Source organism: Cynocephalus volans, chromosome 9 (assembly GCF_027409185.1).
Source record: "Cynocephalus volans isolate mCynVol1 chromosome 9, mCynVol1.pri, whole genome shotgun sequence".
In the NCBI taxonomy this organism is placed as follows: Eukaryota; Metazoa; Chordata; class Mammalia; order Dermoptera; family Cynocephalidae; genus Cynocephalus; species Cynocephalus volans.
In genome coordinates, this window is record NC_084468.1 from 103108952 (window position 1) to 103135799 (window position 26848).

At 34.3% G+C, this 26848-nt stretch overlaps 1 pseudogene; it reads right to left on the minus strand.

Annotated features, from left to right (window-relative positions):
- Nucleotides 1-7553: 7553 nt before the first annotated feature.
- On the minus strand, nucleotides 7554-7622 carry LOC134386696 (U7 small nuclear RNA; annotated as a pseudogene).
- Nucleotides 7623-26848: the final 19226 nt, after the last annotated feature.

Consider the following 26848-nt stretch of genomic DNA (forward strand, 5'->3'; position numbering starts at 1 on the left):
TAATCATGCAGCACAAACATGATTATGAATATTGTGCACACATGTCATATCACTTTTGTAAGCTTTATTGGTAAAAGCAGTAAACTTTGATTTCATAGGTGTATCCATATCACCTGCTTATTTGTGTAGTTAGAATATTTATTCAGAGCAAATATAAAGAGGAAACACTGGATTCCTTTTCCTCAACAAAAAATATCTTAACTGCAAAAAAAAATGAAAACACAGGACCCAAGCAAAGATTTCAAAGACAGAATTTTTTCTGGGGCCATTGAAATTGTCAGCACATTCCAAATCGGTATGTGAATCTAATATAGAAGTTTAATATACCAGTCTGCGTGTAACTGAATTCCTTCAATTTTATATCCTCTAATAAAACTAAGTTAAAATCCATTATGATATAAGGAGGTACATTATATCAAATTAATTAATTTAATTAATTTGAAAAACAAATTAATTTCTGTTTGGCTCCTTTTATCTCTAAAACCACTAAAAAAATAAAGAAATTTTATAACATTATCTTGTACTTAGCCCCCATAGTGCCAAAGTCTAGGTATATGTATACCATCTTCTATAGAAAAATTACACTAATATTCATAAGAATGTCAAGAAACTGAGTTTCGGTGAATGCTACCTCCAGTCACATCTGCATCAGATATTGAAAAATTTTGCAAATAATCATCAGACCACTACCTTAATACAAAGTTGTCTTTTGTTGTTTTGTGTGCCTCTTGGCCTAATAATCTCACATCTTTTTTCCTACTTTTAACAAAGTTTCATAATCTAATGGATTTCTAAGTGTTCATTAGATTCTCAGATACATTTAGATCTCAGTTTTGAAATTGAAGTTTCTACTTTTCTACCCTAATCATGTCCATTCCTGGCAGTAAACACAATTTGTGACTTTAAAAAAAAGTTTCATTTAAAACCTGAACCAAGAAGCAAAAAACCAACTCAGTGCTTCCAAGCTATATACATTTCCATGAGTATAACATGACAAACTAAAACTTCCAAATGAATTCTGAAATTTCATAGCATTATGTTAAAATTCTTATTGCACTACATTTTATAGAGTCTGAGTATCTAAATATTATTGTTGATTGACAACTCAAAACATTTTGAATGTATTTTTATCATTTAAAAATATATTAGAAGTGACCCTTACTTCCATTCATATTCATACTAGATTACTAAAGTGAACGTGGATATTCTTATATATATATAATATATGTATATTGCATATGTTTGCATATATATATGTATTATACATACATGTAAATATATAACTATAGCACATCATATTTGGCAATATCAGCTTTGAATATTTGTATCCCATTTTATTTACATAAATGTAAGTTTTATTGAAACTTCTATTGCCATAACACTTAATAAGAATAATGATCAAACTCCTAAAAAAGTAACAAATATTAAATTGATTGTAAGTAAATGGGTTTCAAGAATTATAGGTATATTATTCCTATACTGAAATGTTCATCCCTATGATCTGATCTTTTTTTTTTTTTTTTTTAACCGTATGGAATAGGAGGAATGTGTGGGGTATGAGAAAAGTTTGCAAGTCTAATCACTGGCCTCTGTCCAAATTAAATATCAATTTTGGTTACTTTTCTTCTATTTTATTAGTTCTGTAGGATATATTTCTTCTAATTTTCAAATTTCTTCCTTTTTCAGTGATTTCTTTCATTATCAGTATAGCTTTATTTTAGGCTAATTTTTTTGTGTGTTTTCCTCCAATATTTTTTTTTTTTTAAGTTTTATTTTGTCGATATACATTGTGGCTGATTATTGCTCCCCATCACCAAAACCTCCCTCCCTTCTCCCTCCCCCACTCGCCCCCAATAATGTCCTTTCTGTTTGCTTGTTGTATCAACTTCAAGTAGTTGTGGTTGTTATATCTTCTTCCCCCCCCCCCGCAGTTTGTGTGTGTGTGTGTGTGTGTGAATTTATATATTAATTTTTAGCTCCCACCAATAAGTGAGAACATGTGGTATTTCTCTTTCTGTGCCTGACTTGTTTCACTTAATATAATTCTCTCAAGGTCCATCCATGTTGTTGCAAATGGCAGTATTTCATTCGTTTTTATAGCTGAGTAGTATTCCATTGTGTAGATGTACCACATTTTCCGTATCCACTCATCTGATGATGGGCATTTGGGCTGGTTCCAACTCTTGGCTATTGTAAAGAGTGCTGCGATGAACATTGGGGAACAGGTATACCTTCGACTTGATGATTTCCATTCCTCTGGGTATATTCCCAACAGTGGGATAGCTGGGTCATATGCTAGATCTATCTGCAATTGTTTGAGGAACCTCCATACCATTTTTCATAGAGGCTGCACCGTTTTGCAGTCCTGCCGACAACGTATGAGAGTTCCTTTTTCTCCGCAACCTCGCCAGCATTTATCATTCAGGGTCTTTTGGATTTTAGCCATCCTAACTGGGGTTAGATGGTATCTCAGTGTGGTTTTGATTTGCATTTCCCAGGCCGGCCCGTGGCTCACTCGGTAGAGTGCGGTGCTGATTTGCATTTCCCGGATGGTGAGTGATGTTGAACATTTTTTCATATGTCTGTTGGCCATTTGTATATCTTCCTTAGAGAAATGCCTGCTTAGCTCTTTTGCCCATTTTTTAATTGGGTTGCTTGTTTTCTTCTTGTAAACTTGTTTGAGTTCCTTGTATATTCTGGATATTAATCCTTTGTCAGATGTATATTTTGCAAATATTTTCTCCCACTCTGTTGGTTGTCTTTTAACTCTTTTAATTGTTTCTTTGGCTGTGCAGAAGCTTTTTAGTTTGATATAATCCCATTTGTTTATTTTTCCTTTGGTTGCCCGTGCTTTTGGGGTCGTGTTCATGAAGTCTGTGTCCAGTCCTATTTCCTGAAGTGTTTCTCCTATGTTTTCTTTAAGAAGTTTTATTGTCTCAGGGTGTATATTTAAATCCTTCATCCATTTTGAGTTGATTTTAGTATACGGTGAGAGGTATGGATCTAGTTTCATTCTCCTGCATATGGATATCCAGTTATCCCAGCACCATTTGCTGAAGAGGAAGTCCTTTCCCCAGTGAATAGGCTTGGTGCATTTGTCAAAGATCAGATGGCAGTAAGTGTGTGGGTTGATTTCTGGATTCTCTATTCTATTCCATTGGTCAGTGTGTCTGTTTTTATGCCAGTACCATACTGTTTTGGTTATTATAGCTTTGTAGTATAGCTTAAAGTCAGGTAGTGTTATGCCTCCAACTTTATTTTTTTTGCTCAGCAAAAGCAGTGTTGAGGGGAAAATTTATCGCATTAAACGCTCACTTCAGAAGAATGGAAAGATGGCAAGTGAACAACCTAACACTTCACCTTAAAGAACTAGAAAAACAAGAACAATCCAAACCTAAAGTTAGCAGACGGAAAGAAATCATTAAGATCAGAGCAGAACTGAATGAAATTGAAAACCAAAAAACAATTCAAAAGATCAACGAATCAAAAAGTTGGTTTTTCGAAAAGATAAATAAAATTGACAAACCATTAGCATGGCTAACAAAAAAAAGGAGAGAGAAGACTCAAATAACCAAAATTAGAAATGAAAAAGGCAATATTACAACTGATTCATCTGAAATACAAGGAATCATTCGAGACAACTATAAACAACTATACGCCAACAAATTTGAAAATCTGTAGGAAATGGATAAATTTCTGGACACACACAAACTCCCAAAACTGAACCGTGAAGACGTAGAAAATTTGAACAGACCAATAACAATAAAGGAGATTGAAGCTGTTATCAGAAGGCTCCCAACAAAGAAAAGCCCAGGACCAGATGGATTCACAGCAGAATTTTACCAAACATTCAAAGAGGAATTGACACCGATTCTTTACAAACTATTCCAAAAGATTGAAACGGACGCAAATCTCCCAAACTCATTCTATGAAGCAAGCATCATCCTGATACCAAAACCAGGTAAAGATATAACCAAAAAAGAAAACTACAGGCTGATATCCTTGATGAATATAGATGCAAAAATCCTCACTAAAATACTAGCAAACAGAATACAGCAACACATACGAAAAATTATTCATCACGATCAAGTGGGGTTCATCCCAGGGATGCAAGGTTGGTTCAACATACGCAAATCAATAAATGCGATACACCATATTAATAAACTCAAACACAAGGGCCATATGATCATCTCTATAGATGCTGAAAAAGCATTTGATAAAGTTCAGCACTCATTTCTGACAAAGACCCTCTATAAGTTAGGTATACAGGGAAAATATCTCAACATAATTAAAGCCATATATGCCAAACCCACTGCCAATATCATCCTGAATGGGGAAAAGCTGAAAGCTTTTCCTTTAAGAACAGGAACTAGACAAGGATGCCCACTCTCACCACTCCTATTCAACATAGTGTTGGAAGTACTAGCCAGAGCAATCAGAGAAGAGAAGGAAATAAAGGGCATCCAGATTGGAAAAGATGAAGTCAAACTGTCCCTGTTTGCAGATGACATGATCCTATATACCGAACAGCCTAAAACCTCTACAAAAAAACTGTTGGAATTGATAAATGATTTCAGCACAGTAGCAGGATACAAAATCAACACACAAAAATCAGTAGCATTTCTTTTCTCCAATAGTGAACATGCAGAACGAGAAATCAAGAAAGCCTGCCCATTTACAATAGCCACCAAAAAAATAAAATACTTAGGAATTGAGTTAACCAAGGAGGTGAAAAATCTCTATAATGAGAACTACAAACCACTGCTGAGAGAAATTAGAGAGGATACAAGAAGATGGAAAGATATCCCATGCTCTTGGATTGGGAGAATCAACATAGTGAAAATGTCCATACTACCCAAAGTGATAAGCAATAATGTTTATAAATGGCTCAGATATGTTTACATTTAAAATTGGTAACCCTTTAATTTAATAACATCTAGATACGTTTTTAAAAATCTTGCATGTACTCACTGTTTTCTTCATTCGAGTACAACATTTTAGCGTGTGTAGTTTTCACGTAATCAGTGTTTGCCTCCGTTATCTTATGCTAAAGAAATCCTTTGAAACCTATTCCCAGCTTAAACTTTGAAAGATACTCACTATAGAAGACAGGTCTCTGCTACAGAAAGAAAAATTAATAGTCAAATTGAATATGTCACTTGCTGTGCTCCTGCGTTTATTTTAAATAGAGAACAAGAAGTTAGTGGTTAAGGAATCAATAACATATTGTACTTGAACAGTCACAATGATTTCCTTCCATATTTAGGTGATTCATTGTGTCTGGGGCTGAAGAATCATAACAAGAAAAATCAGACAAACTGATCTAGATGAAAATGGCACCAGAAGCAAAACCACCAGGATTTTGTGCTTTTCTTTTCAATATTAAGGACATATATGCCTATAATATATACACTTGCTAATCTTTTCTTTAGCTGTATAGACTTACAAATGTAGCAAAGTTCATCCTGTTATTTTGAGGTGCTATGTAAAATGTTTATTCTCTGCACCATTCCGTATTGCTCTATCCACTAATTTCAAGAGCATGTAGAAACTCCAGGTAAAATAGCAACTGCTGTCTATAATAGGGGTTCAGTTATATATGACATACCTACTAAATTATATGGGTGTGTGGTAGGTCAAAAATAAGGCAAACAAATAGCAAGTGGGTTGACAAATGGGAGTTTTCTTGGATAATATTCAAATTTCAACAACAGCACATGAAGGCCACAGGGAATTGCGGCTCCAGTTGTAATATGACTGTTATTTTAACCTGCTCCAACCCATTCTCCCTACTGGCAAGTGCATACTCTGCCTGCAGGTAAGAGGCTCTGGATGAACTGAACAAAAATAATAATAAATTTTTAGCGTCTAAGCATTTCTGTGTTATTCACATAAAAGAGCATAAAACTGGAGATAGTAATTTTCCCACTTTCAGTTGAAAAATGAACTCTCGTGTCATAAATGATTAATAATATGCTAAGTACTGGATAAACAAGATCCAAATGGACTTTGGTAATTACATGACAATAACAGCTAAAAAAATCAGATTTAGCACGAGGTCAGGAAGCCATCTAGAAACGAATAGTCAAGTGGCAACCAGACAGCAAGTACAGAATAATATAGTATTTGAGTCTGCAAAGGTGAACAGCTCTTATCCATGTAACATTTAATAGGAGGCTTCAGCAAAAGTTCAACTAGTTCAGAAGTAAGAGGCAGATGTGGTTGGGTGTTGCCCCAAGTGAGTTTCTCAGAAAAGTGTGAATAGAAGTGGCTGGGCGGGACAAAGGAATAAACGGAGCTCTCCAGCCACCCAGAGTGCAGCAGCTGTCCAGAAGAACAGCTGCTGATGGGAAAGAGAGTCACCATGTACAGACATACAGGACGGGGGAGTGCCAACAGGAAGAACAGTCCCACTAAACTTTTCAGTGTGGGAGCCCTGTTCCTAGAGTAAGGCTTAGCATACCATGGCCTGCAAGCCAATCCAGCTTGTGGCCTCTTTTTGAATTGTCAAGGAGCTAAGAACAGTTTGTGCAATTCTAGAGAGTTGTAGAGGAGGAGGAGGAAGAGAGGAAGGGGAAAAGAATGGAGCTGAAAACTTAGGTGACCTGCAAAACCTAAACATTTGCCACCCAGCCCTTTACAGAAACAGTTTGCCAATCCCTGATCTGGAGAGAGTAAGAAAACTCCAGGGAATCGCCAAGCTTCTGAAATTAAACTATTGAGTAGCTAAACCACTAATAAAATTCCCAGAAGAATAATTGATCCTCTTCTTGATAAGGCCTGGAGAAATATTTTTACAAATGAAAAATTGAACTCACTAATTAAAACAACATCCACTAAAAAGATATTATATGGAAAACATTTTGAAAACTATGAAAAGACTATTCAATTAACCTGTAGGTAGAACTATATTTCTGATAAAGAATAAAATGCATAATTGTAAAAGCATACAATATGACAACTTGTTAAGCGTTCTATACAATCAAGATTGTATACACACAAATATATATAAATACATACACATAACATATGTATAACTACCTAATATAAAATGGACCAATTACATGTATAAACACTTCATCAAAGTTGATATATATGTATGTATGTGTATATCATGTGTGTGTGTATATATATATATACATACATCCACATATATATGTATATATATATCCATAACTCTTAAAATTCCCTCAGGAAATTTTCCTCATCACTCTTTAAATTTTCTTTTGTAATCCTTTCTCCTCCTTTTCTTGCCCTCCTCTCCAATCTTGCTACATCTCTAGGAAAATATTGATCTCCTCTCTGTTACTATACTATATTAATTTTTGTTTTCTAGAATTATATATAGTGAAATCACACAGTATGTATTCTTTGTGTGTGTGTTTAACTTCTGTGTAACTTATTTCACTCAGCATAGTGATTTTGATATCCATCCATGTTGCATGCATGCATCCATGTTCATTTTCTTATATTGCATTGTATGGATGTACCAAAATTTGTTTAATCTTTCGCTTGTTTTTTGTTTTTTGGTTTTTTTTATTTTTGCACAGGGAAGAGGTAGTTTCTAGTAAAGACCAGAAAACCTGACATGCCAGACAAATTCAAAAAGAGCTACAACATTCATTCACTTTTCTTTGACTATTACAAATAAAGCTGCTATAAACATTCATGTATAAGTCTTTAATATGCACATATGCATTCATTTCTCTTAGATAAATACCTAAGAGTAGAATGGCTGAGTCATATACTGTGTATCCATTAAATTATTTAGCAATGGCCAAACTATTTTGCCAAATGGTTGTATCATTTTCTATTTCCAGCAGCAGTGCATGAGAATTAAAGTTATTCCATATCTTTGCTTATACTTGGTACAGTCAATCTCTTCAATTTTAGACGTTCTAATAAGAGTGCACTAGTATCTTATTTTTCAAAATTTGCATATCCCTAATGGCTAATGAATGTGCATCTTTTTATGTGTTTATTTGATATCTGTTAATCTTCTTTAAGTGTCACACACATCATTCATTAGTTTTTGTATTAATTTATTTGTTTTCTTATTATTGAGCTTTGAAAGTTCTTTATATATTCTGGATACAAGTCCTTTACTAGATATGTGATTTGCAAATATTTTCTACCAGTCTGTGGCTCATATTTTCATCCTTTTAAGGCAGAGTTATATTTTAAACTATGCTTGTGTGGATTACATCATGAAAATATTTGAAAATTAGAAATGGAATATTTCTAGATAGCTGTCTGTCTCTCTCTCTTTCTATCTGTATTTCTATTCTGTGTCTGAAACATCCTGAAATCTATTGGGGTTAATTGTGGGATCTCTTGATTTATTATATCATTTATTATCTTTCGGCAGCAGACTTTTTATATGAATACCTTTCTTTAATAGTCCCCTCATCTGAGTCATTCTTTGGAATGTGATATTATAAAATTATAAAAGAGATACAGCTGATCTCAAGTTGTAGTCTTTGGAGAGAGGAAATAGTCACTGGGTCAAGGAGAAGTATAAAGCAGTAATAGGTTGTGGCAAGGAAATGTATATCAATGTGCCAACTAGCTCTCCACTGGGCTCTGGTATCAAGAAGACCTCCAACTCATTCAGCATCATTTTATATGTACTGTGCTGTTGGCTAGCAACATGAATTTTGTAAAATTTCTGCAGATTAGTTTTGCTTCTTGAGGAAATACTATTTATTTAAATTTGTTCTTAAGGTTGTTATGAAGGAAAACACTTGCCTTCTCAAAGCCTATGTGTACTATATGTAAGCATAGAGAATGGTATTACTCATGCCTTTTCCTAAATATGACATTACTGCTTCTTTACAATCATGCTAATTATTTCTCTAAAGGAAGATAGTTGGCATATAGTTGTGAGTTATTTTACAGGAAATAGCAGCTTCAATACTAATTCAAAAACAACTTAAATTATTTGTTCTTAGTTTGAGAATACTAAAAGAGAAGTAAAATACCCTGGTTGTGTCAGTATTTCGCATATGTGTATGCCTGTGTTAAATGTCTTTGCAATATTGGAGAACTCATAAGAAAGAAATGTCTTGCAACAATTATGATTTTGTAAACAATGGATTTTTTTTTTCAGAGAACCTCCTCTGTATAATTATTAGAGTAGCTTTAAACTACTAAAGCTATTAAGGTTTCACCATCATTCAATTTCTGGTTAATTTCCACCCTCTGGCATAAAATGATTAAAGTAAAAGAAAAACAACCAGTCTGTAATATAAGGCTTAGCTGAATGTTAATCCACACAGTAAAGAATCATGAGATCTAATTATCTAATACTGCAATTGAGATTGACTACAACCTCTATTATATCCACAGCTTTTGAGGTATCTATATTTTACCAACTAGGAGAAAAATTTTGGAAATGTGAAAAGTTTATCTGCTTTTAAACATTAGAAAAGAAATAAATTAAAATGAAACATTCATAATGATTATATTCAATTTTGTTTTATTTATTACTATCCAGTAGCTCAAAATAATTATTTTGCCATCCACTTTCCCAAATATATAACAGATTTATAGATATTTAAGCTATCCCCAGCCCTGCTATTACTAAATGTGTCCTTTTGTACACAGTATGTTTTCCATACTAGGTGTATTAGATTTTATTTTCATGGAAATAGCATAATAAACATCCAAGGAAGCAAACATTTAGAATTTTAAAGGAGAAACCAGTAACGCAATTTCTGAGAAGTTTAAAATTATATATTCCAGAGAACTACAGAAAAATTTTTCTATAATGCACTCTTGGAAATACGTAAATGGGTTGCGGTAGGTACTTCCTGGGTTTACATCTAGCATGGCCAATTGCACAGTAAACTGCTTAAGGGTAGTAATCTTATTCTTCACTAAATAACCCATACTCTTTCTCCTACAGCAGTCAAGGTCAGCCTTTTCAAAATTGGACTCAAATATTCAAATTGTATTTTCTTACTGACTTTGTTTAATGTAAGAAAGTAATTCAACACAGCAATTATGGTGTAAAAGGCAGTCCTTCAATTCAGTGAATCTACAACTAGAGGAGGAAAGACAATCATCAGGCAATTATAACATACTATAATAAGCACCATGATTGGGACAAGGTCCAAATACATGGGAGAGACCAACCCTGTCTTATGTTGTTTAAGAAAGACTTTCTCAGAGAACTGATGTGAAAGCTAGAACTAAAGGACGCTGATTGAGAATTTTCCAGGAAGAGGGGACAGCATATGAAAAAGCACAGAATGGAGAGGGATGCACTTGGAATACTAGGAATATAGCTGTAGCATAAAGGGAAAGTGTGAGAGAAAAAATAAAACTTGTGTGCCATGCTAGGACATTTACACTTTATCCAAAATCAGTGAAACTTAATTGAAAGGTTTTAAGCAAGAGAAGGACACAATCAAATTCTTACTTGAGAAAATCATTGGCTGTTATACCGAAAATAGATTGGAGAAAATGAAAAAAATATCAGTTAATTAAAGGATTGTTCCATACCAATTCAGGGGAAAAAGTGGTGATATGAACTAAGGCAATAGAAATGAGAATAGGAGAAAGAATACAATACAAAAAATACAAAATAAGAGGGAGTGTTTTAAAAATATCGTCATCTTTTCAACATGTAGTCCTGCTACAATTGGATAGCCATATGCAAAGAATGAAGTTCACCTACTTCATACCACATACAAAATTTAACTCAAAATGTATCGAAGTCAGGCACAGAAAGAGAAATACCACATGTTCTCACTTATTGGTGGGAGCTAAAAATTAATATATAAATTCACACACACACACACACACACACACACATACAAAAAAAAAAAAAAAACGGGGGCGGGGGAGAAGATATAACAACCACAATTACTTGAAGTTGATACGACAAGCAAACAGAAAGGACATTGTTGGGGGGGAGGGGGGGAGAAGGGAGGGAGGTTTTGGTGATGGGGAGCAATAATCAGCCACAGTGTATATCAACAAAATAAAATTAAAAAAAAATAAAAATAAAAAAATAAAAATAAAATAAAATAATAAAAAAATAATTTTTAAAAAAATGTATCGAAGACCTACATGTAAGAGGTAAAATGATAAAACTTTTAGAAGAAAACATATAAATGTTATATTCTTGGATTAGGCAATGGTTTCTTAGATATGACACCAAAAACACAAGAAAGAAAAGAAAAAATAAACTGGATATCACCAAAATAAAAACTTTTGTGTTTCAAAGGACACTATCAAGAAAATAAAAAGACAAGTCACATTATGGGAAAACGTTTTTGTAAATCCTGTATCTGATCAAAGAAAAAGGTGACCATCATTCAGGTGGCAGTAGCACACACAGCGTTATTGGGCTGTGTGGGCTATGGTGTGGGGTTCACTACTCAGAAGCACAGAGGTCAAGGGAACTTCTGGTCCCTCACAGGGAAACCTCTGGGGCAGACAACTCAAAAATACAGCAGCAGCTTGGTGTCTTTAAAGCTCAGGCTTATTTTGTTTTTCATTTGAAGATGTGTGTGAGGTTTCATGGGAAATGCAAAGCAGGTAGTCTCTAAATGGTTAAAAATCAGCTTCTTTGGGCTATTTTAAAAATAATTAATGTTCAAAAATTTGAGTTGGCACCAATGGACCTTTGAGTTAATGGCTCTCAGCCTGCAGTGAAGAAATCTAAGAACCAATATACAGAGACCATCTTTGGCCAATTTATACAACAAGTACTTGCATCTGGAATATATATAGAGAGAGAATTATGACAACCCAATAATAAGAAGACACATGAACCAATTTTTAAAAGGGCCAAAGGATCTGAATAGACATTTCTCCATAGTAGATATACGAATGACAAACAAGCACATGAAAATATGCTGAGCATCATTAGCCATCAAGCAAATGCAAATCAAAACCAAATGAGACACTACTTCACACCCTATAAAATGACTATAATCTAAAAGATTTAAAAAAAATAACAAGTATTAGGAGAATGTGGAGAAATTCTAACACTCACATTGCTTAGGAATGTAAAATGTTGCAGTTGCTTTGGAAAAACATCTGGCTGTTCCTCAAATGATCAGATATAGAACTACCATATGATTCTGCAATTCCACCTTTAGGTATATGCCCAAGAAAAATTTTAAAAAACATTTTTCCGCACAGAAACTTGTACATGAATAATTTTAGAAACATTATTTTCAACAGTCAAAATGTGGAAGCAACCCAAATGTCCATGAATCAATGAATAGATAAACGAGATGTGATACTGCCATATAATAACTTATTTGACCATAAAAAAGTAATCAAGTAGTGATACATGCTACATGGATTGACACTGAAAATATTAAGCTAAGTTAAAGAAGCTAGTCACAAAGGACCATAAATTGTATGATTTTATTGATAAGAAATGTGTAGAGTAGACTAACCTATAGACAAAAAAAGTCGGTCTGTGGTTGCTTAGAGCTGTGGTAAAAAGGTGAATGGGTGGGTGACAGCTCATTGGTATGAGGCTTATTTTGGGGGTAGTAAAAATGTTCTAAATTTATTATGGTGATGGATACACAACTCTGTCACTATGCTAAAATCCATTGAATTGAACACTAAATGGGTGAATTGTAAGGTATGTGAATTATATCTCAATAAATCTGTTAAAACTAAAATAAAAAGTGATTCTCTGAAAATGACTTTTGCTTTTTAATATGGATAGATAGATAAAATAGGGTTACAGATGAATTACACTCATTTAATAGCAACTGGTAATGCCATTCACTGAAATAAAGAATACAGCAGAAAAGAGATATCTTTTTTTTTAAATAAAATTCATTAGACGGGGTAAATTTGAGATAATCTCAAGACATCAAAATAGAGATGACCAAAAAAGAGTTGCATATATAGGTTCTGAAAGAGAAGAGAAATCTTGAATTCGATAGTTATTAGAATATCATCATTATACAGTGAATTCTAGTGTGAAATCTCTATATTGCATATATATATGCAATAGAATAATACTTGGCCATAAAAAAATGAAATTCTGCTAATAACAGTAATATGGATGAGCTTGGAGAAAATTATGTTAAGAGAAATAAGCCAGGCACAGAAAGAAAAATACCCCATATCCTCAGTCTTAAATGGGAGTTAAGAAGAGAGAGAGAGAAAGACCACAATTACCTGTTGAACTTTCAGAGGAGAGAACAGAACTGTGGTTATTACAAGAGAGGAAAGGGAAGGGGAAGTGGGGCTAGGGTGAAGTTGGGTGATGGAACCAAAGAACAATTATGTTTTGTAATGATGAATATTCGAATAACTCTGAATAGATCATCACATATTGTACACAAATATTGATAGTCAACTCTGTACTCAACAAATATGTATTACCAATTATGTTTCAATATTAGCAAACAGAACAACAGCACATCAAAAAGATTATACACATGATCAAGTGGGATTCATCCAAGGGATGCAAGGATGGTACAACATAAGCAAATCAATAAATGTGATACACCACATCAATAAAATCAAGGATAAAAACCATATGATTATCTCAATAGATGCAGAAAAAGCATTTGAAAAGAGTCAACATCCCTTTATGATAAAGACTCTCAACAATTAGGTACTTCAACAAAATAAAACTATATATGATAAATTCACCACCAACATTATGTTGAATGGGGAAAACCTGAAAAATATTCCTTTAAGAACAAGATGAGGATGTTCATTCTTACCACTCCTATTTACCTAATATTGGAAGTATTTCAATTTCAAATTTTACCTAATATGGAATATCCAAAGCAATCAGGCAACAGAAAGAAAGAAAGGACATACAAATTGGAAAAGATGAAGTAAACTGTCCCTGTTTGCAGATGGCATGATCTTACATATAGAAAAATCTAAAAACTCTACCAAAAAAATCCTAGAGCTGAGAAACAAATTCTGTGAAGTTGCAGGGTACAATTAAACCACAAAAATCAGTAGCATTTTTATACACAACAACAAACAAGTAGAAAAAGAAATAAAGAATACAAGCCCATTTATAATAACTTCCAAAGAATAAAATACCTAACCACAAATTTAATCAAGGAGGTGAAAGATCTGTACTATGAGAACTAGAAAAAACAGCTGAAAAAAATTAATGACACCAAAAGTTGAAAAGATATTCCATGTTCATGGATTGGAAGAATTAAAGTCCTGAATCCGTCCATTCTACCCAAAGTGATCTACAAACTCAATCAATCCCTATCACAATACCAATGAAATTCTTAGCAAAAAGAGGAAAAAAAATCCTAATATTCATATGGAACAAAAAAAGACCCTAAATAGAAATCCAGAGTAAAACTAAAATAAAAAATAAAGCCAGAGGCATTACTCTACCTGTTTTCAAATTATACTACAAAGCTATAGTAACCAAAACAGCCTGGTACTGGTATAAAAGCAGTGGACCAATGGAACAGATTAGAGAACCCAGAAATCAAGACACCTACTTGCAGCCAACTGATCTTTGAAAAAGGTGACAAGAACATACATTGGATAAAGGACAGCCTCTTCATCAAATGGTGCTGGGGAAACTGGATATCTGTGTGTAGAAGAATGAAACTCTGCCCATACATCTTGCCGTATACCAAAATCAATTCAAAATGGATTAAAGACTGAAATACAAGATCTTAAGCTATAAAAACCTAGAAGACAATATAAGGGAAACACTTCAGGATGTAAGACTGGGCAAAAACTTTATGAATAAGACCTCAAAAGCACAGGCAAAAAAAGAAAAAATAAACAAATAGGATCATATCAAACTAAAAAGCTTCTGTACACCAAAGGAAACAATCAACAGAGTGAGAAGACAACCTACAGTATGGGAGAAAATATTTGCAAACTATACATCTGACTATAATCTGACTAAGGGACTAATATCCAGATTATACAAAGAACTCAATCAACTGAACAGTAAAAAATCAAATAATCCAATTAAAAAATAAGTAAAAGAGCTGAATAGACATTTCTTAAAAGAAGATATATGAATAACCAACAAGTATATGAAAAAATGCTCAACATCACTAATCATCAAGGAAATGTAAATCAAAACTATATTAAAGTATTATCTCACTCTGTTTAGACTAGTTATTAGGAAAAGACAGAGATTAACAAATGCTGGTGAGGATGCAGAGAAATGGGAACCCTCCTATACTGTTGGTGGGACTGTATAATAGTATAGCCATTATGGGAAACAATATGGAGTTTTCTCAAACAACTACAGATAAAACTGCCATGTGATCCAGCAATCCCACTGCTGGGTATATACCCAAAGTAATAGAAATCATTATGTCGAAGAGAAACCTGCACTTCCATGTTCATCACAGCTCTATTTGCAATAGCTAAGATATGGAACCAACCTAAATGGCCATTGATGAATGACTGGATAAGGAAAATATTGTATACATAAACAATGGAATACTACTTAGCCATAAAAATTTATGACATTCTGCCATTTGCTGTTACAGAATGAGCTTGTTAAAAATTATGTTAATGAAGCAAGCCGGGTACAGGAAGAGAAATACCATATATCCTTGGTCATAAGTGGTTGCAAAAGAAAAAGAAGGAAGGAAGGAAAGAAGGAAGGAGGGAGGGAGGGAGGAAAGAGGAATCACAATAATGCATTGAACTTTCAGAAAGAGAAAACAGAACTGTGGTTACTAGAGGTGGGAAAGGAGGAAGGTAAGAGGGGTCAACAAGATATTGGTTAATGGATACAAGGAATGATTAAGTTTTGTAATGATGAAGATGCTAATTATCCTGATTTGATGATGGCACATTATATGCAGGTTTTGATATTCAACTCTGTATCCCACAAATATGTTTAATCAATTATTTTTCCATAAAAAAAATTAATTTTGGATATTAACTCCTTTTACAAAAAGAAAACAAAACAAAACTAAGACCCCAGTACTGCCCTGGACACTGTTGCTGCCACTAAAGTACGCCTCCAACACTGCAGCTGGACATCAGCTTGGTGAACAAATTCCCATTCATCTTTGTTGCTTGTTTTAGTCTCAAATCCTGCTTTTTCCCTAGCTGTCCTAGTAGTGGGAGCTGTGTCTATTCTCATTTGGATACCTAAGTAGGAAAAACGCCAGTAAAGTTTTCTCTCTTTTCTTTTGGTTTATTTGTTTTGGGGGAAGTGGGAGGCCTTAATTATCTTGGTGATTGTTTCTGCTTTCTAATTTATTAGAGGATTGCACAATTTTGCAAAAATATCATCAACACAGTGGGTGAGTTATTCTAAAGAACTGAGACAGGGTTCAAATATCTTGACTACCAATTGCTTTCTGGCTTGGATTTTTCAAGACGTAAAATGTACTAGTATAAAATATTGCCAAGGCAAATAGAATAAGAATTTTCTATTCCAACTATATAGCACCAGATACTAAGTAAAGTTCATACTAATTTCTACTTAGAAGGATTTCAACTTTCCTTTTAATGCCTTACTCTGAATGGGATTTTTGATTTACTGTTACATCTACGAGAAAAGTACCCAAAACAAACTTAAATAATTAAAAATATAAAATTAAATCTTCCAAAGACAAATAGGTTGTCTCACATTTTCCCCCAATTCACACAGTATTCAGCCATTTGTGATATGAAGTTCTGCCCAAAAGTGATCCCTTAGCCTAAACTAATCACTACAAGGCAGCTGGCAATTTGACAGGGAGAGACAAGCTGACAGCTTTTCCTCAAACATCAAGTATGCACTGTGTTTCCAGTGCCAGGCTGGATTTGACATTTAATTAAAAAATGTATCCTAACATAGGTCCACAAAAAGCTAGGCTGCTGCAACAAAATCAATTTTGTCTTATTTAAAGCTGAAAAAACTTGATGCCCAAAAGGCAGAATTTTTATAGGAAAAGCATGGCTCTTCTCCTACTGGGAATACCGAGAGTATTAAAAATATTATATATTGACTAGTTTAGGGTATTAGACTGGCTCAGGATTATACATAATAACAGTGTTTATTAAAGAAGTTGAACTGCTATAAATAAAAAGCCATTGCTATGATTAGCTAGCAATTTGGAAAAACACATTGTCAGCTTTAAATATATATAAATATATTTATACACACATCCACTCACACACTGGTCTCTATACATATATGTGTGTCTATACATATGTACATACACTATACATATACATAAAAGTTTTAGAATCAGAAATAGCATTTTAATTGGATTTTCTAGAAGAGCAAACACTTACATGCGTTCTTACCAGAATATATTTAGTAGTAAGCAAAACCAATCTAGTTTCATCATATAATTAATCTAACCAAATGAAAAGTTGATATATTTAAATGTGTCAAGATGATTTATAAAACAACTTTTGTTAGATAAGTGATATTTTTCAGTGTCGTGCTATTCAGTGTACTAGGCTCATGTGTGTTTGACTTTTTGCAGGGTGAAGAAAGGATAATATTTTTCTTCATTAGCCATTCTATTTCAAAATATTCAGAATGTGATTAGAGGCTATGCCAAATTTAATGTATAGTTGAAATTTTCACTTTCTTACCATAAAATGAATTTCACTGTATTTATCATTGAATAGCAAATATCAAATAGCAAATGTCAAGTCCTGCTTACAATGTAGTATGCATTTGTTGGATCATTAGTTGCTCACTCTGCATACTATAGCACACACTCCTAATGACTCTTCCACATTGCAGAGAAGCCAGGGACTGCATTTCCCAGTAAGCTTCCAGGTTAGAATTTAACAATAAGAGGAACTTGGGCACATTTGGAAGAAGTTGTAATGCCCTCAATAGAACGTGGTGGCTATACACTGGGGCTTCTCTGACTTCTCCCTGATTTCCTACTTTTCTGTTGAAGACTGAGACTTGAGAATTGCAGCAGTTTCCCAGTCAGCAATGGAGACCTTTTGTTCCATGCCCCAGGCTGAAGTCATCAGTGACAGACCTCCATCACCACCCCTCTATTCCCTAATTCCCCCGCCACACCCCCCTTCCCACAGTCCCATAAGCCCCTTCTAAATGAAAATACTTCATTATCTCAATCTTTAGTGAGGTTGTGGTTTTCTAACCAAACCCAGAGTAATAAACCTTTACTCAAAAATATAATGATGCTATAGATTAGACCTTCATAGAAGTGTGAATTCAAGGCAGGACTGGCACAATATCAAAAACACAACAACCAAACATCTAAAATTGTTTCTCCTTTTAGAGGTTAATGACTTCAATAAGAGACCTGAATGGTCTTTGATGATAAGACTTTCTTTTCTATTGCACATAAATGCCAGAAGTGATATTTCTCTAAGCTGCTATCAGTCATGCACATGCTGGTATGAATAAAGAATCTTAGGCAAGCCTCTCTACCATGACCACACCATTATGATAGGTTTTAAGCTCTCTCACTTACACCTGAGCTGCAATATTCTCCCAAAGCAGAGAAGGAAAACTATTTTTCTTTCACTATTTTATTAAGACAGGATTTAAAGGGGATTTTTGCAATAACAATGATGCTACAATTTTAGAAAATTTGGACTGGTCTACTTTACACTCAGCTATTATTTTGTTCTTTCCCATCTACTGCAAACCACTTTGAATGGTAAGATCAAATGTATTTATTTAGATAATCACCTTTATTCTTTCAGACATAGTTTTTTCATTGTTCTTTTTCATAAATAAGTATTTTAAATAATAATAATAATAAAACAAAGTGAGAATGCAGAAAGCTTGAAAGAGTTCCCTAATGGAAAGACCAGTAAAATTTTGGTAACGTAATTGATCTGATCTATCCATAGCATTGTAAGAATTAGAGCAGAAAGACAAAAACTATTTCTTTCTTTAAACAGCAAGCCCATAATGAAGCTCTTATAAAGATTTCTGTCTCTCAAACACACATACACACTGAGGCACACACACACATGCATATGCTTATAAAACCATACATTTAAGGTTGAAATGTTACAAACTGACTTCATCTGTTTTATAACTTTTAATTCTCAAAACAATCTTATGATATTGGTGGGAGAAATACCTAGGATTTATATAATTAAATGCATATTTCTGAAATTTCAATTCCTTTATGAAAACTTTGATTTCCATCCCTAACAGACTCTTCTTTTACTTTCATGGCAAGCTCCCATATTCTACATGGATTTTTACCAAAGCAATGTTTACATTTTATTTATTTATTTATTATTTCCCTGTATTAGTTCATTTCTGTTGCTTATAACAAAATACAAGGAATGGGGTATTTTATTAAAAAAGTGAAATTTATTGCTTACGGTTTCAGAAGCTGGAAAGTCCACATTGCAGGGAACACAGCTGGTAAGGGTCTTGGTAGCAGTAACAGTGATGTAGGGTGTCACATTGTAAAATGGAAGACCAGAGAGAACAGAAACTAACTTCTTCATTTACTATCCTTTTAAAACCCTCCAAACCATGCCCATGACCACCATTTTTAACTTATTCATTACTGCATGGTCCTACAAGCCAATCACCTCTTCAAGGCCTCCCCTTTCAATTACCATAGCAGGATTTCCCACCCTCAACAGTCACAGTGGGGGCCAAGTTTCTAACACATAAAACCTGGGGGACACAATTCAGGCTTCAGTGAGTTTTGGGGGGTTGTAATTCAATCCACTAAATTCTCCCATTGCACCTTAAGCTTATGTCCAGCTCCCAATGGACACTTGTTGAATGAATAAATAAATGAGGTGAGGAACTAGTTTTTTCTCTGTGAAGTTGGAAGCAATATTATCACTTATAGTAAAGAGAATGAATGGACAGCTAAAAGGATAAGTATGTTTAGAGCAGAGTGTTCCATATTCAGAACATAAGTTAAGGGAAGCTCACAAGGAAGATGAATTCAGACAATGGTGACAAAGTATATTTTTGCTCCCTACTTCTGTTGTAGAGTAGATAATATGCTTCTTCCTTCCTTCTCCCTCTACATATCCTGGAATCTACTGGTTCCATTAAAATGAAGACGTGAAGGTCATCTTCTATTTTATACCTATTGAGTAGAATGAGATTTGGGCTAAGGGAAATTTTGGAAAAAATCATAAAGGGTAATCTATGGAAGTTGACAGAGATCTGCTTCATTTGTGGCTGCATGATTGAATGAAAGCACCCATGATTAGGAAGCAGGGTCAGAAACTTTCAAAGTCCTAGTAGAGGGACATTGGATATTATGCTTTGGAGCTCAGGTGACAAAATGTAGCACTAGGTTGAGTAAAAATCATCTCCCTGACTCAGTAGCAAAGTCAGAATCATTCCAGTATCCCAAAGATGAGAAGTTCTCAAAATATCTAGAAACAACTTTCTTAGCAGGGCCATTGGCATTCTAGGACGCAATAACGGTGAGGCTTCTTACAAGCAGCTATACAGAAGCAGCTATCGGCAAACAGTAGCAGGGGCAAGACAGCAAGACAGCAAGATCAGGGACAATTTGTCATGGAACTAGAGGCTTATAGGTTCCCATATGGTTACTTGTAAAGCAACATTGTTAGACTCCCCCATATACCTTCTTGACAGGGTGAGGGAGAGAACTGTGCTCATGCTAGTACATGTGTCAGGGCTGTGAAACCAAGATTCATTTGACTGACAAGTAAATGGATTGTCAAATAATTTTGAGGGCCCTGCTGAAATTGGAAACAATAAATCTGCTCCACATGACAGAATGGGGGTGAAATCCAATAGAAGGTTACTCCAGTGACCCAGGCAAAAACAGATGAATTTTTAATTAGTGCAATGGCAGTTGGAAATTAGAGATATTAAGAGTGTAGAACTTTAACAATTTATAGCTAATTGAACATAGAAGTCATTGAGAACAAGAAGGCTAGGACTGGCTCTCAGTTGTAAAGCTTGAACAATTGGTAACTCACTGAGTCAGGAAGAAAAGGAGGAAAGGAAAATTTTCTAAAAAACATGATTTGAGGGTCAATGGGATTTACAAGCTATTTGAGACCCCATTGGACTTATGGAACCATAAGGAAGAGTACATATAATGAGAAGAGCAGTGAGACAAAGACAAGTCCTTAGAAAAACAAAACATAAGATATATGTGTAAGAAGAGACAGAAAATATGAAAAAAGGATAAAAGTCAGGAGATTGTGATGATACAATCGGTAAGGAAGAGATATTTTCAAGAAGAAAGTATTCCACAGGTTTAGATTTTGCTGAAACCTCAGTGTAGTACAAAAACAGTGATGTGGATTGTGTCCCCCACGTTTTATGTATTAGAAGCTTAAGTCCTGCTGTAACTACTGAGGGTGGGAGATCCTATTATGAAAATTGAAAAGTGGGGTTTTGAAGAGGTGATTAAGTTGGTTTACTGTGATCATAGGTGTGGTCCTGAGGGCTTTAAAAGGAGAGTGCATGAGCTACTCTCTCTCTCTGCTCAGCCATCTTCTGCCATGTTAGACCCCCTCATTGCTGTAAAGCCACCACCAAAGAAGACCCTCACCAGATGCATTGGCTGGATTTTGGACTTCCCAGCCTCTTAAATTTTAAGCAGTAAATTTTGTTTTCTTACAAAGCACCCAATTCCAGGTATTTCTTTTATAAGCAACAAAAATGGACTAATACAAGCAGGCTCATGCTTAACTATCTGTACTAGGTAGGCCAGCAAAAACACCATGATTGTGATACAAAGAAGGGAGGGGTCATAGTAGCTGAGTCATTAATTTTGACTAGGAACACTCTTCTTTGTACACTCCACGAGAAGTAGCATCAGTATAGTAACAGCTAAATCAGTGACATCCAAACATTTTTGATCACACATCTATCTCAGTAAAAATAAATTTGAATGTGATTTTCATACATGTTTATTTTAGAACATCATGAATATAACAGTTGTGGGAAGTGTACCTCTAGTCATATTTATTTGAAATAGACAGATCCAGTAGGAAACGAAATGGAGGAGATTATATTGAGAATATATACAGCTGACATGAAATCTTGGAACTGGAGAGTGAAATGTGAGGAAAATTGTTTTGATTCTAAATGAGGGCAATCACATTATGTCAATTGCCACAACATTCTGTCACAGTTAAGTCAATGTTTATGAAAGATTTGAAGAAAGAAACAGAGTTTTATTAATGTAGAAATATACATTTAAAAATCTAGATATCAAGAATGTACCAGCAATACTTTTCTACCATTGATTACAAAACTGATTCAGAAGCAAGGTATGATTGTTACTATGAGACTCTGTCTCTCTAGACATCGGCTGAAAATTTCCATTTTGCTGAAAGTTTTATTTTCCCAAGCTTAGGAAATACATCCAATTCCAGATATTACCACCAAGGACATCTAAAAGTAGTTACAAAGTTCTAATTGAATATTTAAGAATAAGGACACATAGCCTATTTGGGTTTTAAAGTAAAGTATTAAAAACAGTGTGTTTCAATGGTGAAACAATGATAAAAGGTCTTTTGTAGTAAAAAGCATTAATTATTCATTGATTCATTTCCCATGACTCCACAGTGATGAACACGAAGGAATTAGTTGGTGTGGAAGAAATGATGGTAACTGAGAGAGAAAGTAATTTTGTCATCATAGAAGATTGAAGGCCATGAAATTGAAGTCTAGGCATAATAATTAATGTATTCTAGATTTTAGGAAAGCAGACAGTTAAAAATTCAGGTAGAAGGAATGTACTAATCCATGTCTCAGAAGTGGACAATGATTCAAGCAGTCTAGCGTGTTCTAGAGAAAGTATTTCAGTCTCTGTAATTCTATGTGAATAAGAAAAATGAGATGTATCTTAAAAATCATTTCAGGTAACCCTGAGCTTTGGGAAAATTAAACGCTGGGAGAATATTTACATTAATATTGAAGGAAAAACATTAAATTAGATGGAAAATGACAAGAGCCAACATGAAGATTAGAAAATATCACAGAATTTCTAATTCTTTCTAATTAGATATCTGCTGAGGTTTATAATAATTTTTAAAAGTTCAAAGATTGGTTTTGTTAAATACATGAAGAACATAACTAACAACGAACGAGTAGGCTCACTGCCTGGAGTTGATGGTGTAAAGATATCAGATAATATTGCAAAAATTCATGCCACGATATTCCTTCTGTATCCTCCATAAAGGACGAGACTTTTCAAATTAAAACATATGCAGCAAACTTTTGTAAGGAGAAATTAAAACTAGTGATTATAAGAGTATACCTCACTGCTCTGTAAGAGGTCAAGCCTCCTGGCTGGGAAAAAATATCATCCCAGGAAACCAAAAGTCACTTTAGGTGGGACTGTTTGAATATGACAAAAAATTTTTGAGTAATTATAAGGAAATGAAAAGATACCAAAACAATGAAAATAGGCATATATGGTTGCATTTTTCTCTGAAATGAAAAATACTCTGGATAGGGTATATAAGATTAATATTTTGAAAAATAAAACTAACCACTTGAAGCCAAATGGATTTATGAGGAACAAATTCATTTTTTTTTTTCTCATTCAACATTCTCAACCTTGTCAAGTTAAGAATTTGTAGTAATGATTTGGAGAGGATTGAAATCCAGATTATAGGTTTGTTGAACAAACATAGCTGAGGTATTGTGGAAACAATTAAAGGATGAAATTAATGTCTAAAAACATACCAGTAGAAAAAAGGAACAAATTTGTTAAGAAAATGCTGTGTGACACTGAATTTCAATTCTGTGAAGTGGATATTATATATATATATATATTTTTAATTATATATATATTATATATTTATATATATATAAATTATATATATATAATTTAAAAGTAATAAAATTGAGTCTTCTAGGGAATTACTGAACTATACTGGGTCATTCAACTGGCAATAGAAAAAATGAGATTCAAATCTACATTTTACTGACTCCAAAGTCTGACCTAGATTGTTCTGCCTCAAGTACAGTTCAGAAAACTAATTTAAACTTTCAGACATTTGGCTAAATGGGTTATATGAAAAAACATGTACTTAAGGACACACATTTAAAGTCTCCAACTGAATAAAAAGAAGAAAGATATTGTTTAATAGCAGCACATTTTGTGTCAAAAATACACAGAGGTTTATTCATTCATTTATTTGTTCATTAAAAAAAAAAATCTATTGAACACATGCTATCCACAAAGTTCTATTCTAAGCACCCATAATAAAATAGTGAATAAAATAGACAAAAATTCGCAACATTTGATAGCTACTTCTAAAGGAGAGAGAAAGGTAACAAACATAATTACAAAAATAGTGTATTGAATGTTGAATTGCATGTTGAGGAGAAAAAACAAAGCCTGGAAAGAGGACAACAAGTTTGGGGAAGAGGTTTGCAATTTCAGATAGAGCATTAGAAAGACCTTCTAAAGAAGATGTCTTTTAAGTAAAGACACAAAGGTGCTGAGAAAGGTGTTCAAACAGATATCTACAGAATAAAATTCCAAAAAGAGAAAACTGGCAATGCTAAATCCCTTAGGCAGAAGTGTCTGTAGAATATTTGTAGAATGTTGGGAAGTGAGTGTGGTGGAAACTGGATTGAGTGGGGAGTAAAGTGGTGGAGAGTAGTAGGAGATGAGAGAGGGAGCATCAGGCTAGCTTGTGTAGGTGGTTAGGTATAATGCATTAGTCATATGCCAGGTAAAGTAATGCTAATAGAATTCTAGGAGGGAGGCACTGACAGCTAGGAAAGACTTCCTTCTAATAGGATCATGGGTGGAGTATTCTCATTTAAGTCAATGGAAAACTTTAAACCCAAGAGTACAAGTCAAGAAAAAAACTTTAGGAAATCTGAGGTCAAAAGAACAGGAAAGGTATAAAACAGAGCTTGGCACATAAGTGTTTAATAGTTATTTGTTGAATTGATGAATAAATGGTGAAATGGACCTCTATAACACTTTCATATGTGCTGTTATTATATCACATCAGGAAAAGTCCAGGGTAAAGTATTGTGCAGTAATGGATCAACCTTACCCAAAGAGAGTTCTGGCCTTTGCACTTGGTTTCTGGGAGGTGATCTTTAAGTCCTTGGAATGTCCTCCTTTGGAGCATCTTTGTTTACATTAGAGCCTTGAGCCATACAGATAGTCTATATTAACAATGTGATTTATAGTGTGGACTTGGGCCGCTTGGTATCAACTCAACCTCCAGAGGTACTGGAGACTAAGGCCAGCTGCAAGGACAATCACATCTACCTGACCAAGACCCGATAAAACTTTGTGGACACCAAGGCCTGAGTGAGCTTGCCTGATTTGGCAAAGCTCCATGCATATTGTCACACATTGTCACTGGTAGAAGTTACCACTGTCTGCAACTCCACTGGGAGAGAACAACTGGAAGCTCATGTTTGTAACTCTCCTGGAGCGTTCTCTATGCATTTCTTCATTCTTCTGATTTCAATCTGTATCCTTTCACTGTAATAAACCATAACCATAAGTAAAACAGATTTCATTGAGTTCTCCAAGTTCTTCTGTTGATTCATCAAAACTGACAGTAGTTTCCAGGATCCCCCAAATTTGCAATTGACTTCAGAAGTGAGGGTGATCTTGATAACTTCTGAACCTCTCAAGTATCGAGGAAATAATTGTCAGTAATCTAGGGCCAGAAAATCAGGGAAAATGTGAGTGGTATTAGGTGTAGTATAAAAGCACAAAGAGGAAATTTTAGCACAATTTCTAAGAAAACCTAAGTTTGGAGATCTTCCTTTAATGAACCAATGAAGGTATGTTTAGTGAGATAGTCATTAAATTAAAAGACTAGGCAACCAAATAAAAGAATCCTCTTCCTCAGAGACCTTTTGCCCTAGCAAGGTAATTTGGTTTGGGTTCTTCTTGCTTAACAGCAGTGGAGCTTCTGAGATGGTCTCAGTGGAAAGGTGATGGATAATGGCTTTTATGGCTTTGAATGAAGAAACCCAGGGTGAGGTTTTTGACTTGGGGCAGGGCCAAGTGGGCAGAAGAGAGCCAGATGGTGTCTACCACTCAGATATTCAAATATCAGATATTCCCTCACAGCTGGCCACAACGATGCAAAAAGATGTCACCTGTCACCTGATCTTTACTGCTTCATAGTATTCCAGAAAGTATGCTGCAGACTATTTTGAGTAGACTGTAGCTTCACTGAGATGCAAAATCACAATTGTCATATCTGAAACTTGGCAGTTGCATAGTGTAAAAACACTTCCTGGTTTGCTTAGTCTAGAAGACGGAGCTGCTTCAATTTTGCAGTTATAAGTGAGACAATAGTCCTATTTATTATGCAAAGACGTAAAGAGTGGTTCTGTGAAAGGACAGGATTTTATGAAGCCTCTTCAGGAAAACATTTAAGCTAAACCAAGATGAATTTTCTTATAATAAAAGCTCCGCATTGACTAAGTATGTTAAATTGTATGAAGTTTGTTTGTTTTTTTTTTTCTTTTATTATTAAATCTCTTTAAGCACAGGCTAAAATCTTTTGTATGTAACTTGTAGAATGAGTTCAAGCTGTGCTAGTTTGGTTGACTTAACTGCTATATTAAATAAGCCCAGAAATATATAAAACAGCAAATAAAGAATAAGTTTATTTCTCTCTCACACAACCATTTAAAGTAGGTGTTCCTGAAGAGCTGACTGCTTTCAACTGGTCTGATTCAGAAAAAAAAGCATCCATTTATCTTTTATCTCTGCCATTCCCTAAAATGTTATAATTCTCTATATCCAAAAACAGAGAAAAAGAAAGTGAGAGAACTTGAAGGGAACACATCTGCTTCTTAAAAGTCTTGGTCCCTCAAGAGCAGACATCATGTCCGCTCAAATTCCATTCTTTAGAAGTCAATCATTTAGCTCAGTCTATGATCTGCAAGGGAAGCTAGGAAATGAAGCTTCCTGAGGCTCAGAAAGAAGAG